General features: G+C 63.9%; 1 protein-coding gene and 1 pseudogene across 15 annotated transcripts in view; one reads left to right on the top strand and one right to left on the bottom strand.

Moving 5' to 3' along the window:
* LOC142825021 (adenylate kinase 8 pseudogene) overlaps positions 1 to 14400 on the bottom strand; it is a 378854-nt pseudogene that overhangs the window by 184347 nt on the left and 180107 nt on the right. The gene's annotated exons all lie outside the window — the stretch shown is intronic.
* LOC106731447 (C-type lectin-like) overlaps positions 1 to 14400 on the top strand; it is a 37165-nt gene that overhangs the window by 11429 nt on the left and 11336 nt on the right. For 3 of the 14 annotated variants that reach the window (XM_075916747.2, XM_075916743.2, XM_089777732.1), the window contains exon 2: positions 764 to 946. The exons of 6 other annotated variants lie outside the window; for them this stretch is intronic. The gene's annotated coding sequence lies outside the window, so the exon portion shown is untranslated. Of the gene's footprint in view, positions 1 to 763; positions 947 to 12501; positions 14009 to 14400 lie in introns of those variants that run through there. 5 more of the 14 variants (XM_089777700.1, XM_089777738.1, XM_089777735.1 and 2 more) reach the window with 5 other exon arrangements.

Genomic DNA, 14400 nt, shown 5'->3' with positions numbered 1-14400 from the left:
CACAGAGCTGGGGCTGGCAGAGCGCTGGGAGCAGGAGGTGACTGAGACCCACCCCCCACCCCCCAGCTCCCAGGGTCTCGCTGCCGACTGGCCGAGTGGGTGGTTACTGACGGGGGAGGCTGGCGGCCTTTTGTTCCCTTCCAAACAAGGGGGGGTTCTTGGGGAGTCGTTCTGAACGGCTCCCAGCCCTGCGGGGGGGGGGGGGCTAACGCCTGGGGCTCTGCGGGGGTCTGGCTTGGGACCATGTAGCTATCGGCATCCAGAGGGCGCTTAGTACGTTGGCAGATGGTCCCAAGCTGGGAGGAGTGGCCGGTGCTCGGGGGACAGGCTCGTACTGCAAACGGATCCGCACAAAGTGAGGAATGGGCTGCGGCACACGGGATGCAGCTGAATGAGGAGAAATGCCAAGTGCGCCGCTTAGGACGGACCCGCCATTTGGCACGTGGCGCGTGGGAAGCGACTGGCTAGGGAGGATCCGGCAGGAAGGGGTCTAGGGGGCAGAGTCCACAAGCCAAATAGGAATCAGCAGGGTGACACTGGCGCAAAACCAAGCAAACGGCACGAACAGGAGGGTTGTGAGCCAGACTCGGGAAGCGCTTCTTCCGCTCTGCTCTGCGCTGAGTCTCGCTGCTGGTCAGGCCTCTTGGATTATTGGCTCCAGTCCTGGGCCCCACATTTCAGGAGTGTGGTCTAGTGCCAGGAAAAGTTATGGAAACAGTGAACTGCAATTTGAGTCCTTTTTTTGTTTTTTTGTTTTTGGAAGAGGCATTTCTGGAGCCACATGTCAGTCCAAACCCTCTTTCCGAAGCTCCCTTCTTCCCGATGGGCGGAGGCAGACTGGGTTTGCACGTCCACAAGAAAAGCAGACGAGCAGACGCATTCCCTGATGCAGGGGGGGTTCTGGGAGAGCACTGGGCCTGAGACGGGCCAGGAGAGCCGTTTTCAGGTACCTAACGTTGGGTTCAGGGAGGAGGCGAATTGTTCCCCTTGGCCTCCGAGGATCGGACAAGCAGCAATGGGCTTAACTGCAGCGAGGGAGGTTCAGGCTGGACATTCGGGGACACGTCCTGTGCGGGGGTTACACACGGGGGATATTTCCGAGCAGACACCGGGCAGGGATGGGCTAACGGGGCTGGGTCCAGCCGGACGGGCGGGGGCCTGGACCCGACAATCTCTGACGACTGGTGCCCGTTCCTGTGGGGGTTGGGCGGTGGCTGGGTGGAGGGGGTTGGGCTCTGACTGTCAGGGAGTGGTTGGGGGTAGGACATCAGCCTGACTGGGGGGGTGAGGCAATGACACCAGAAGGGCCTGGAGGAGGCGGGGGGGGAAGGGCCGAGCTCATGGAGATCCCCTGACATCAGCTGCAAGGCAGGGCAGCCTCAGAGTCACCCCCCAGGCTGTGTGGGGAGCCCCCCAAAGAGGCGGGGCTGGAATCGCTCTGAGACCGACCCCTCTGGGGTGACCTGGGCCAGCCCTTGGGACGTCCCCGAGATCTCTCGCCCCCCCATCTCGCTGCTGATTGGCCGAGCAGGGGGCCACGGACAGGGAGGAGGTTTCCCAGGTTCCTGGGTGTGACTCCCCCCCTCCCGCCCTTCCTTTGCAGGCCCTGCACGGGCGGGGGGGGGCCTCCAGCTGGCCCGGCAGGGGGACCTGCGGGCACAGCCCCACACAGGCGCCAGGATGGCTAAATGGACGGTAAGGTAGATAGGAAGCTGGCTAGAAGGCTGGGCCCAGCGGGTAGTGATCAACGGCTCGATGTCAGGCTGGCGGTCGGTTTCTAGCGGAGTGCCCCAAGGTTCGGTTCTAGGACCGGTTTTGTTTTGTCTTGGCCACCTCCTCCCAGGGGCTGAGCTGCACGGAGGCCAGCCTGGTCCCTCAGCCTCTGCAAGGAGGGGTCTGCCTGCACCTCCGCCTGGAATTCAGCTGCTGGGGCAGGGATCTGGACCTGTCCCACACCTGTGCCTAGGTCCGGAGTCCCAGCCTGGCTGGACCCCGTGTCCACTGGGATGGGACCCTGAGGATGCTGCCAGGAGTCCTTCCCTGGAGCCAGGTGGCCAGCCCCCCGCTGGCTCTGGCTCCGGGTAGTGACTAGACCCCGCTGGGATTCATGGGGCCACTCCTCTAGGTCATTCCCCATCAGCACCTCGGTGGGCAAGTGCGGGTGCACCCCCACTTCCTTGAGACCTTCCTTGGCTCCCCATTTCAGATGCACCCTGGCTACAGGCACCTTAAACGGGGACCCGTCTATGCCCTTCAGGGTCAGCTGCGTGTGGGGTAGTATCCGCTCCGGGGCCACTATGTCGGATCGGGCCAGAGTCACCTCCGCCCCCGTGTCCCAGAAGCCCGTCACCTTCCTACCATCCACCTCCAGGGGTATGAGGCACTCGCTCCGCAGGGGCCGCCCTGCCCCCACCCGGTACACGGAGAAATCCGCCTCCTGAGAATCAGACCTCCCAGGGGAGGTGCACTGAGCATCCTTCCCCTCTCTCTGAGCTGGGGTTTGCTGGCCAGCCCCTGCCTCTGGGGCAGCCTGCCCTTCCTCCCGCCCCAGCCAGTTAACCCTGGAAAGTCCCCGGTCCTGGGACCTGGTGCACTGAGCCCTCTTGTGGCCTTTTTGCCCACAGCAATGGCAAGTTAGGCTTTGGGCTGTCTCTGTCCAGGCCCTGGCTGGTTCTCTGGGGCACAGACGACCTGTTCCTTGGGCTCATCTCGTAGTTGACTCCCTCCATCGCTCAGCCGAGATCCGGTCTCTGCGCAGTTCCCTTTCTCTCCGGGACTCCCGTTCACACCCGGACCGGCTCTCCGTGAACTCGTCCGCCAGCCTCCCGGCTTCCTGGGGGTTCTCTGGTCTGCGGTCCTTGAGCCACAGCCTCAGTTTGGGTGGGCACACTTCATAGAACTGCTCCATCAGGACCAGCCTGAGCAGCTCCTCTGCGGTCTGGGCTCCGACTCCAGACACCCACTTGCGGCAGTATTGCGCCAGGTGGGCGGCCGAGTCCACATAGGTCTCCCGTGGCCCTTCTGCGCCCCCCGGAACTTCTTCCTGTACATCTCGGGGGTCAGCCCGAACTTGTGCAGCAGGGCCTCCTTGACTCGGTTGTAATCCCCTGGCTGTAGGTCCTCCAGCTGACTGAGCACTCCGGCCGCCTCCTGGTTCAGTGCGGGGAAGAGCTCCTGCAGCCAGTCAGCTGGGGGGACCCGTTGCAGTCCACAGGCCCTCTCAAAGGAGCTGAGGAACCCGTCTATGTCGCCCATGTCCTTCAATTGGGCCACCACGAGCCTCTCCAAGCGTCCGGCAGTCCCGGGACCCTGGGGCCGATCCGCACTTGGCGCAGCCGGTGCCCCGCCGGTTCTCCGCTCTGCCATGGCCAGCTCATGCTGTTGCTGCCTCTCTCGATGTTGGCGCTCCTTTTCTCGGTCCTGGCGGTCCCTCTCTCGGTCCTCTACTTCCAATTCCTTTATCCGCAGCTGGATCTGCAGCCACCACAGCTCTGCTCGGCTGGCCCCTGCCCTAGATGGGCTACGGCTTGCAGGCCTCCCGGGGAAAGCTGTCTCATCTCTCCGGCAGGCCCCAGTGCTCTGCCTCCTCTCAGAGCCTAACACTCTCTCAGGGTGGGGTCTGGCTTTTTCCCCTGGGGACAAGATTCTGGCCCCATAGCTGCTCATTCTCTTCCAGCTGGGCAATCAGCTGGGCCTTGGTTGCTTTCCGCACAGGTGTGACGTAGTGGGGTACCTGGCTGGTTTCTACGCTGCAGGCTCTGGGGTAACCCCCACTGGCTGCAGTTGGTACCGCGGCCCAGAAGGACAGGCCATGAGTCATTATGCAAAGAAGGTCTCAACCTGTCTGACCAGTCACCCCCCATGGAGAGGAACAAAGGAAGGTGGAATGCGGCCCTGGCTGGGGGCAGGGCTGGAAGAGGAGAGTGAGTTCCTGTCTGGAAAGCAGGGAAGAAGGAACTGGGGAAGGGGCTGGGATCCCCCCATCTCAAGGGGGCACTGAGGCCTCATAGCCCCCAGTTCCTGTAACCAGATTACATCTGTGCTGTGCTGTATCGTGGAGAAGCAATAAACCACCTCTATTCCACTGGCTGGTGGAGTCTGTTTGTGCCATCTCGGGGTGCAGGAGACGGGGGACCCCCCAATGCGCCGTCACACTGGCGTCAGAAGTGGGATGCACTGCACCCCGTGGATGGAGCTTCCAGCAGCGAGCGACAAGGTGTGGTAGAAGCAAGAGCTCTGGAGACAGGCATGCTGGAGACAGAGCGAAGCGGTTCCTGGGAACCGTGGGGCGCTGCAGCACTAGACTGGTGAGTCTGCACCGAGGGGCCCAGCGGGCAGATGGCCTACACCCGACTCTTGAAGGCAGAGCTGGTGGGGCTGTGCAGAGAGAGGGGCTTGCCTGTGCAGAAAGCAACCAAGGCCCAGCTGATTGCCCAGCTGGAAGAGAATGACCAGCCACAGGGCCGGGATCTTGTCCCCAGGGGAAGCAGCCAGACCCCCCCTCCCCCCGAGAGTGTGTTAGGCTCAGAGAGGGGGAGGAGCGCTGGAACCCACCGGAGAGATGAGACAGCGTCTCCCGGGAGGCCTGCAAGCCGTAGCCCATCTAGGGCAGGGGCCAGCCCAGCGGAGCTGCAGCAGCTGGAGATCCAGCTGCGGATAAAGGAATTGGAAGTAGAGGACCGAGAGAAGGACCGCCAGGACCGAGAGAGGGAGCGCCAAGATCGAGAGAGGCAGCGGCAGCATGAGCTGGCCATGGCAGAGCGGAGAACCGGCGGGGCACCGGCTGCGCCAAGTGCGGATGGGCCCCAGGATCCCGGGACTGCCAGATGCTTGGAGAGGCTCGTGGTGGCCCAATTGAAGGACATGGGTGACATAGACAGGTTCCTCAGCTCCTTTGAGAGGGCCTGTGGACTGCAATGGGTCCCCCCAGCTGACTGGCTGCAGGAGCTCATCCCCGCACTGAGCCAGGAGGCGGCCGGAGTGCTCAGTCAGCTGGAGGACCTACAGCCAGGGGATTACAACCGAGTCAAGGAGGCCCTGCTGCACAAGTTCGGGCTGACCCCCGAGATGTACAGGAAGAAGTTCCGGGGGGTACAGAAAGGGCCACGGGAGACCTATGTGGACCTGGCCTCCCGCCTGGCGCAATACGGCCGCAAGTGGGTGTCTGGAGTCGGAGCCCAGGCCGCAGAGGTGCTGCTCAAGCTGGTCTTGATGGAGCAGTTCTGTGAAGTGTGCCCACCCAAACTGAGGCTGTGGCTCAAGGACCGGAGACCAGAGAACCCCCAGGAGGCCGGGAGGCTGGCAGATGAGCTCACAGAGAGCCGGTCCGGGTGTGAACGGGAGTCCCAGAGAGAAAGGGAACCGCGCAGAGACCGGTTCTCGGCTGAGCGACGGAGGGAGTCAACTACGAGGCGAGCCCAAGGAACAGGTCGTCTGCGCCCCAGAGAACCAGCCAGGGCCTGGACAGAGACAGCCCAAAGCCTAACTTGCCATCGCTGTGGGCAAAAAGGCCACAAGAGGGCTCAGTGCACCAGGTCCCAGGACCGGGGACTTTCCAGGGTTAACTGGCTGGGGCGGGAGGAAGGGCAGGCTGCCCCAGAGGCAGGGGCTGGCAGGCAAACCTCAGCTCAGAGAGAGGGGAAGGATGCTCAGTGCTCCTCCCCTGGGAGGTCTGACCCTCGGGAGGCGGATTTCTCCATGTACCGGGTGGGGGCAGGACGGCCCCTGCGGAGCGAGTGCCTCATACCCCTGGAGGTGGATGGTAGGAAGGTGACGGGCTTCTGGGACATGGGGGCGGAGGTGACTCTGGCCCGATCCGATATAGTGGCCCCAGAGCGGATACTACCCCACACGCAGCTGACCCTGAAGGGCATAGATGGGTCCCCGTTTAAGGTGCCTGTAGCCCGGATGCATCTGAAATGGGGGGCCAAGGAGGGCCTCAAGGAAGTGGGGGTGCACCCGCACTTGCCCACCGAGGTGCTGATGGGGAATGACCTAGAGAAGTGGCCCCATGAATCCCAGCGGGCTCTAGTCACTACCCGGAGCCAGAGCCAGCGGGGGGCTGACAACGTGGGTCCAGGGAAGGACTCCTGGCATCGTCCTCAGGGTCCCATCCCAGTGGACACGGGGTCCAGCCAGGCTGGGACTCCGGACCTAGGCAGAGGTGGGGGACAGGTCCCGATCCCTGCCTCAGCAGCTGAATTCCAGGCTGAGGTGCAGGCAGACCCCTCCTTGCAGAGGCTGAGGGACCAGGCTGGCCTCCGTGCAGCTCAGCCCCGGGGGAGAGGTGGCCAGGAGAGATTCCTGTGGGAGCGTGGACTCCTGTTCCGTGAATGGCTTCCCCGCAGGAAGGTGAGGGCATGGAGGGTCCAGTGGCAGCTGGTCGTCCCCCGAAGGTATCGCCTCAAGCTGCTGTATTTGGCCCACGATGTCCCCGTTGGGGGCCACCGGGGGATCCAGAGCACCCGGCTGAAGCTGCTCCAGCACTTCTATTGGCCGGGAATCTTTACAGCCGTGCAGCGGTACTGCCGGTCCTGTGACTCCTGCCAGAGGGACGGGAAGGCCCAAGACAGGAGGAAAGCGGCTTGGTGGTCTCCACTCCAGATAGACCCTCTGGGCTTGCTGAGAGAGTTATGGGAGGGGAAGCCCCCCCTGGATGGAGCGTGGGGTGTGGAAGCCACCCTGGCTGTCCAGAGAAGGCTCGCTGGGCTCATGGCTCCGGCCCGAGAGACCCTGGCCAGAGATCAAGGCCAGCGGAAGGGTGGGTGTGACCCCCGAGGACAGGCCTGTGCCAGTCGCTCTGGAGCGGGGCGGTGAGTGGACAGAGGGAAGCCAGCTCATGTGGGGCCTCGCCACGGCTGGCCCGAGTCAAGGGGAGCACCCATGTCCCCAGGGCGGGTTCCCACGCAGAGGACCCGAACTTCCCTAGGTCACGAGCGGAGTGACCCTGCTCAGTTCGCTCTCGGAGGGGGGAGAACTGTGATGTAGTGGGGGTACCTGGCTGGTTTCTACGCTGCAGGCTCTGGGGTAACCCCCACTGGCTGCAGTTGGTACCGCGGCCCAGAAGGACAGGCCATGAGTCATTATGCAAAGAAGGTCTCAATCTGTCTGACCAGTCACCCCCCATGGAGAGGAACAAAGGAAGGTGGAATGCGACCCTGGCTGGGGGCAGGGCTGGAAGAGGAGAGTGAGTTCCTGTCTGGAAAGCAGGGAAGAAGGAACTGAGGAAGGGGCTGGGATCCCCCCATCTCAAGGGGGCACTGAGGCCTCTTAGCCCCAGTCCCCCATATCAAGGGGGGCTGAGGCACCTTAGGCCTCCCTGTAACCAGATTCCATCTGTGCTGTGCTGTATCGTGGAGAAGCAATAAACCACCCTCAATTCCACTGGCTGGTGGAGTCTGTTTGTGCCATTTCGGGGTGGAGGAGACGGGGGACCCCCAACGCGCCGTCACAACAGGCAAGCCCCTCTCTCTGCACAGCCCCACCAGCTCTGCCTTCAAGAGTCGGGCGTAGGCCATCTGCCCGCTGGGCCCCTCGGTGCAGACTCACCAGTCTAGTGCTGCAGCGCCCCACGATTCCCCGGAACCGCTTCGCTCTGTCTCCAGCACGCCTGGCTCCAGGGCTCTTTCTTCTACTGCGCCTTGTGGCTCGCTGCTGGAAGCTCCATCCACAGGGTGCAGTGCATTCCGCTCCTGACACCAGTGTGACGGCGCGTTGGGGTCCCCCATCTCCTGCACCCCGAAATGGCACAAACAGAGTTCACCAGCCAGTAGAACAGAGGGAGTTTATTGCCTCTCCAGGGTACAGCACAGCACAGATGGAATCTGGTTACAGGGAGGCCTAAGGTGCCTCAGCCCCCCTTGATATGGGGGGGTCTCGGCTCCTAAACCCCAGCCCCTTTCCTAGGCTGCTTCCTCCATGATACCAGACAGAGACTAAGGGTACGTCTACACTACAGCTAGTTCGAACTAACGCATCTAGAACTAAAAACTAGTTTCTAATTAGCGTTTTGCTAATTCGAACTAGCGCGTCCACACTGATTGGACGCAGGGGGGCATTTAAGGGCAGCTGAAACCGGTTCTGGCAGGGCATCAGGTCAGCAGTTGCTTTGTGTGGCTGCTGTCTGAGGCTATCTGAGGCTCGTGCTTAAAGGGACCCCCCTGGACAGCCGGTTCTCAGCTTTTCCTGCTTGCTTGCCAACCTCGCCGAGGGACAGCAAAGCGTTGGTCTCTGTGCCCGTCTGTGTCGGTGCTTCCCTTCGGGGGGGTCGCCGCAGGTGGCAACATGGAGCCACAGCTCGTCCTGCACCTTGTGGTGCACGTTCTGGACTTGCTGCTGCAAGCCTGCCAGCAATGGCTCGAGGCTGCCTGGCACCACCTGGGGAACGTCAGCCCTCTGCCTCTCCGCCTGGCCGCCCTGGGAGCCATGGAGGAGCCGCGGCGGCGCCCGGACGCCGGCGTGCCCCGCCGCATCTGGCGTCTGGACACCAGCAGCGACTGGTGGGACCGCATCATCCTGGAGCGCTGGGACGACCGACAGTGGACCCAGAACTTCAGGATGAGGAGGGACACCTTCCTGGAGCTCTGCGAGTGGCTCGCCCCTGCCCTGCAAAGAAGGGACACTCGCATGAGACCCGCCATCCCCCTCCAGAAGCGGGTGGCCATCGCCCTCTGGAAGCTCTCCACGCCGGACAGCTACCGATCCGTCGGGAACCAGTTCGGCGTGGGGAGATCCACTGTCGGAGCGGTGCTCATGCAGGTACGGCGCTCGTCGGCCACCGAGATGGGGGGGAGGGGGGCTGCGAGGAGGGGATGGGCCGCCCCAGGGACAAAGGGGGGGGCGGGAGGAGGCGAAAGCGCCCCTCACCGGAGGGGTCGGGCTGTCCCGGCCGTACTACACGCCGCCAGGGGGGTTGCTTCCGGGAGTGGGGCGCGGGGCACTGCCATGACACGCACGCTCCCAGCCACCCGGGCGCCCCACTGATTGGCGCTTTGCTGTGTCTCTCTCCGCAGGTGGTCAAGGCCATCAACCGGGTGCTGCTCCGCAGGGTGGTCCGCCTCGCCAACCCGGACGCCGTCATCCGGGGATTCGGCGCCCTCGGCTTCCCCAACTGCGGGGGAGCCATCGACGGGACGCACATCCCCATCCGTGCCCCGGAACACCAGGCGTCCCGGTACGTCAACCACAAGGGGTACTTCTCCGTCATCCTGCAGGCCGTGTGTGACCACCGGGGACAGTTCACGGACATAAATGTGGGCTGGTCCGGCAAAGCACACGACGCCCGGGTGTACCGCAACTCCTCCGTGTGCCGGCGGCTGCAGGACGGGACCTTCTTCCCCGACCGCCACATCAGGGTCGGGGACGTGGACATGCCCGTCTGCCTGGTGGGGGATGCCGCCTACTGACTGCAGCCGTGGCTCATGAAGCCCTACACGGGGCACCTCAATCCCTCTCGCCAGGCCTTCAATGCCAGGCTGACCAGGGCCCGCATCGTGGTGGAGGGGGCCTTCGGGCGACTGAAAGCCCGCTTTCGATGCCTCCTCACCCGTCTGGACCTGGCCGAGCACAACATCCCTCCCGTGGTGGCGGCATGTTGTGTGCTCCACAATTTGTGTGAGCAGAAGGGGGAGGCTTTCCTGCCAGCCTGGATGGCTGAGGCTGACCGCATGGCTGGACACTACGGTCAGCCCCGCACCGCCGCCGTCCGGGAAGCCCAGCGGGGGGCCATCCGGATCCGGGAAGCCCTGCGGGAGAGCTTCCAGGTGGAGGAGGAGGAGGACTGACCTCTCCCTGCATGCCCCACTGGGGCCTTCGTCCACCCTACCCCCCCCCTTTCCCCTCCCTACCTACTGTCAAATAAAGACACCTGTTTTTCAAACAAAAACATCTGTTTATTTCACAGAACTGGGGTGGGGGGAGGGAGGAATGAAGGTGGGAGAAGGGAGGGGGAAACCTGGGACGAGGGAGCTGGAAGGGGAGGGGAGGGAAGGGAGGAAGGGAAAGGAAAGCTCAGGGGTGGGAGTCCGGCTGCCTCTCCCGTCTCGCCACACTGCGGGTCCGGGGGCGTTGGTGGGGAATGGTTGTGGAGGGGGGGGCAGAGGGGACAGGGGGTGTGGAGGAAGCAGGAGCGGAAGCAGGAGCGGAAGCAGGAGGAGCAGGGGGAGCAAGAGGGGGAGCAGGGGGAGCAAGAGGGGGAGCAGGGGGAGAAGGAAATGGAAAGCGGTCCAGCAGGCTCTGGAGGTGGCCTCGCAGGGCACGGCCCTGCTCCTCCAGGGCCTCCAGACTCCTCTGGTGCAGCCTGAGGTCCTCCTGGACCCAGTGGTCCTAGAGACGGAGCTGTCGGTCCAGGAACCGGAGGTGCCACCTCTGGTAGTCCTCCTGGTTCCTGGCTGTCCTGCTTGCCCGGGCGCGGGCGGCTGCTGCAGGCGGGGTGGTGTGCCCTGCAGGCCCAGGTGCTGCAGCTGTGGTGCAAGAAGACCAGCGGTCAATTTCCCCAGGGGCCCAGGTGTGTGAAACCCAGCTCCCCTGTGCAAGGCCAGGGCCCCTGCAGGATCCCCAGCTGCTGCGCCGTGGTGGGCAAGGCCCAGGCGCACGGTCCCGGGGCTCCCTCTCGCCCCAGCCCCCCGTACACATAAGGGGAACACGAGGGTACTCACAGGTGGACGCCTCCCCGGCCTCTGACGATGCAGGCGAGCGGCTCTGTGGGGTGCCTCGGGGGTCCCGGGTCCTGGGCAGGCTGGCGGCAGGCTCCTGGCTCTCAGAGCCCTCTTCCTCCTCCTCCGTCTCCAGGAGCGGTCCCTCTGCCCCAGGGTCAATCACGTCCCGGGGGGCAGGGACGGCATGAGGCCCCAGGATGCGGTCCAGGGCATGGAAGTGGGGGCAGGCCTCCGGGTCGGCCCCTGGCAGGCAAGCCCGGGAGTAGGACTGCCGCAAGTCCTTTATTTTGCAGCGCACCTGCTCCCGGCTGCGCTGGTGGCCCCTGGCGGCCAGGCTGTCAGCCATGCGTCCGTAGACGGCCGCGTTCCGGTGGCTAGTGCGGAGATCGTGGACATTGGAGGCTTCCCCCCAAACCTCGATGAGGTCCACGATCTCCGCACTTGACCAGGCGGGCGCCCGCCTTTTGCGCCCCCGGGCAGGCTCCTAGGAGCCGCCAGGCTGGTCCTGGGGAGCAGTGGAGGGCTGGGAGCCCTCGGATGGCTGGCTCATCCTGTGGCAGGTGCAGGCTGTGCAGGCACGGGTGCTTGCAGCCTTGCAACTGGCACAAAGTGAGTAGCCAGCCAGTGGCCCTTTAAGGGCTCCGGGGCCGGGAGGGGGGCAATAGAGTTTCCCTGGTGTTGGCCAGAGTGGCCACCAGGGAAACCTGGGAAGCCTTAGCCTCCCACTAGTTCGAACTAAAGGGCTACACAGCCCTTAGTTCGAACTAGCTAGTTCGAACTAGGCGTTAGTCCTTGTAAAATGAGGTTTACCTAGTTCGAACTAAGCGCTCCGTTAGTTCGAATTAAGTTCGAACTAACGGAGCGCTAGTGTAGCACCTAGGAAAGTTAGTTCGAACTAACATCCGTTAGTTCGAATTAACTTTGTAGTGTAGACATACCCTAACTAACTCTCCTCCCGCCCTGCCCCCCAGCCAGGGCAGCATCCACCTTCCTTTGTTTCTCTCCCTGGGGGGTAGCTGGTCAGACAGGTTTGGAGCCCCCTTTGCATAATGACTCACCCCCTGCCCTGGTGGGCTGCGCTACAGCCAGCAGCCAGTGGAGGTCGCTCACAGCCCCAGCAAGTTATGCCCCACTACATCACAGCCGTGTGTCCCGTATTGTTGAAAGCGTCTGGCAACCCCAGGTCTGAGCCAGACGGGGGCCAGCTCGTCCCCTGGCTCGGGGAGACCCTGGGACGTTCAGGCCCATGCTGCAGCCAGGCTCCCGCCCCGCCCTGGGTCCCTCCTTGTCCCCCTGGGGCAGCTGGGGGTGCAAGTCCCCATGGAGGGCCTGCCCACCACCCTGTGCCCCAGGAGCTGGCGGTCTCCTTAGCTCCTCTCCCTGGCTCCAGCAGAGGGAGGTGGAGAGGGAGGTGCCTGGCCCAGGGGGGTTGGGAGCTGGCTGCAGGACACTGATGTGGCCCATCTCCTCCCTCCCATCCCAGCTCAGCACAGCCCCCACTAGGGAGCTCGGGGCCCAGCTGGGACTGTCCCTCAGGGGCCCAGCCGAGGACACCGGCCGGCCGGGGAGTGGCCCGACCCCTCTGCCCATTGCTGCTGTGCCAGAGGTGAGGGACCCGCTGGGCCCCCGAGCACTGACATCGACAGACGCCAGGTCAGGGTCCTGCTGGAATGTCGACCCCCGAGCCTGCCCCCCCCAGGGAATGGGATTCCTGTTGCTGAGCACCAGAGCCTCTGGGACCCTCGCTGTGCGTGTGTACATGGGAGGTGGTGTGTGAGTGTACATGAGGTGCTGTGTGTCTGTGTATACGAGGGTCTGTGGAAAGGAGGGGCTGTGCGTGTGTGTACAAGGGAGGCGGCATGTGAGTGTACATGAGGTGCTGTGCGTGTGTGTGTGTATACGAGGGTCTGTGGTGTGTGCGTAAAGGAGGGACTGTGCGTGTGTGTACATGGGAGGTGGTGTGTGAGTATACATGAGGTGCTGTGCGTGTGTGTACATGGGAGGCGGTGTGTGAGTGTACATGAGGTGCTGTGCGTGTGTGTGTGTGTATGAGGATCTGTGATGTGTGCGTAAAGGAGGGACTGTGCGTGTGTGTACATGGGAGGCTGTGTGTGAGTACATGAGGTGCTGTGCGTGTGTGTATACGAGGGGCTGTAGTGTGTGCGTAAAGGAGGGACTGTGCGTGTGTGTACATGGGAGGCGGCGTGTGAGTACATGAGGTGCTGTGTGTGTGTGTGTTTTCCTCTGAGGGAGGGGCACTTCCGCTAATTCCCACTCGCCCTTGGCACACACCCGCGGCGGCTTGTGGCAAAGGATCCGTGTTTGTTTAACAGAAACACGAGCGAAGCGAAGGGGGAGCCGCGCGGCAAAGCAAACAGGGGCCCGTCCCGTGCCGGCCTCTGCCTCCTTGGCTGCCTGATGCAGCCCCTGGGGGCAGGCGAGTCCCGGCCTGGCCCCGGGTTTCCCGCGGGTCGAGGGAAGTTAGTGCTGGTGCCCGACGGGCAGCCCTGGCGTCCTCTCCCCAGCGCAGGCCGGGCATGGGCAGCAGCAGGGCCACCCGCCTCCCTCCCGCGGGCCCAGGCAGAGCAGGAGCAACGCCTGGGCAGCGCCTCCCCTGGGGGTCACTTGGCCCCTGTCCTGCCCCCGCAGCGGGCAGCAGCCGCAGGAGACCCTGGCGGGGGGCGGAGCTGTGGGGCCAGGGCTGGCGGGCTTCAGACAATGGGGTCAGGAGACCGGCCCCGCTAGGTCTGAGCCATGGTGCATCTAGCCCCGTGGCCTGTCCCCAGAGCGGGGCAGGTGGCAGCGGCTAGTCCAGGGGGCAGCGGCGGGAGGGGGCAGCCGGGACCAGGAGCGGAGCTGGGCAGGGGCCGGAAGTGACCCGGCAAATTCCCTCGTTCCGGACCAGTCGGTCCCCAGGGGGCGGGAGCAGGGAGCTGCAACCTGCAGATCCCATCGCAAGTAGCTCCGCTGAGCTCCCGGGCCTACGCGACTGTCCCTGCAAACACCCCCCGGCTGGGGGCGGCTGGTCACGGAACCTGTAACGGAACCGCCGGACAGACCCCGGCGTCACACACATCTCCCTCGTCTACACTCGCCCGGCACGGGCAGGGAGCTGTCACAAGCCCCGGCAAACACAGGCCGGCGTGTTCTTACAGCAACTTCAGACACTGTTTGCTGGCTGCCCGGGTGGGGCCTCACCTGCCCTGCAGGGCTCTGCATTGACACGGGAACTGACATTTAATCTCCAGGAAGAGCCGCGCGCTCCCCGGCCCGCCCTGGCTCACCACACTGGCGCTGGAGCCAAGAGGCGCCGGAGAAGCCTTAGAACAGGTTTGCAAACGGGGACCCGACAGGTGGGAACGTGGAGGCTCCTCGTGGGGCCGGGACATTTGCATGACGGTCAATATTTGGAGAGGAAAGTGCATTGAAATGAGGCTTCCCAGGAATATTTGCTGAGGGACTGAGGTTTCACTTTCGGCTCCCGCGGGGCCTTCACACCCCTCCCCCGTAGTCTGCAGTGGCAGGGGATTTCTGACCCGGGATCGGGAAACCCCAACCTCAGCCACAGCTCTCCGCCGGAGACAGGACCCCGCCGAGGCAGAACACTGTCCCTGGCGCGCTCCAAACGGGCCCCGGCGACGGAGAAACCCTGAACGGAAGTTTGGGGGTGTGACGGCGCGTCGGGGATCCCCCTGATCCTGCACCCCAGTAGCAGCCAGAACAGATTCTGCCGGCCAGTAGAACA

The sequence above is a fragment of the Pelodiscus sinensis genome, chromosome 1 (assembly GCF_052426305.1).
Source record: "Pelodiscus sinensis isolate ZL-2025 chromosome 1, ASM5242630v1, whole genome shotgun sequence".
Taxonomy (NCBI): domain Eukaryota; kingdom Metazoa; phylum Chordata; order Testudines; family Trionychidae; genus Pelodiscus; species Pelodiscus sinensis.
Note: the sequence above shows the minus strand (reverse complement) of the source record. Positions and strands in the feature narration are given on the sequence as shown.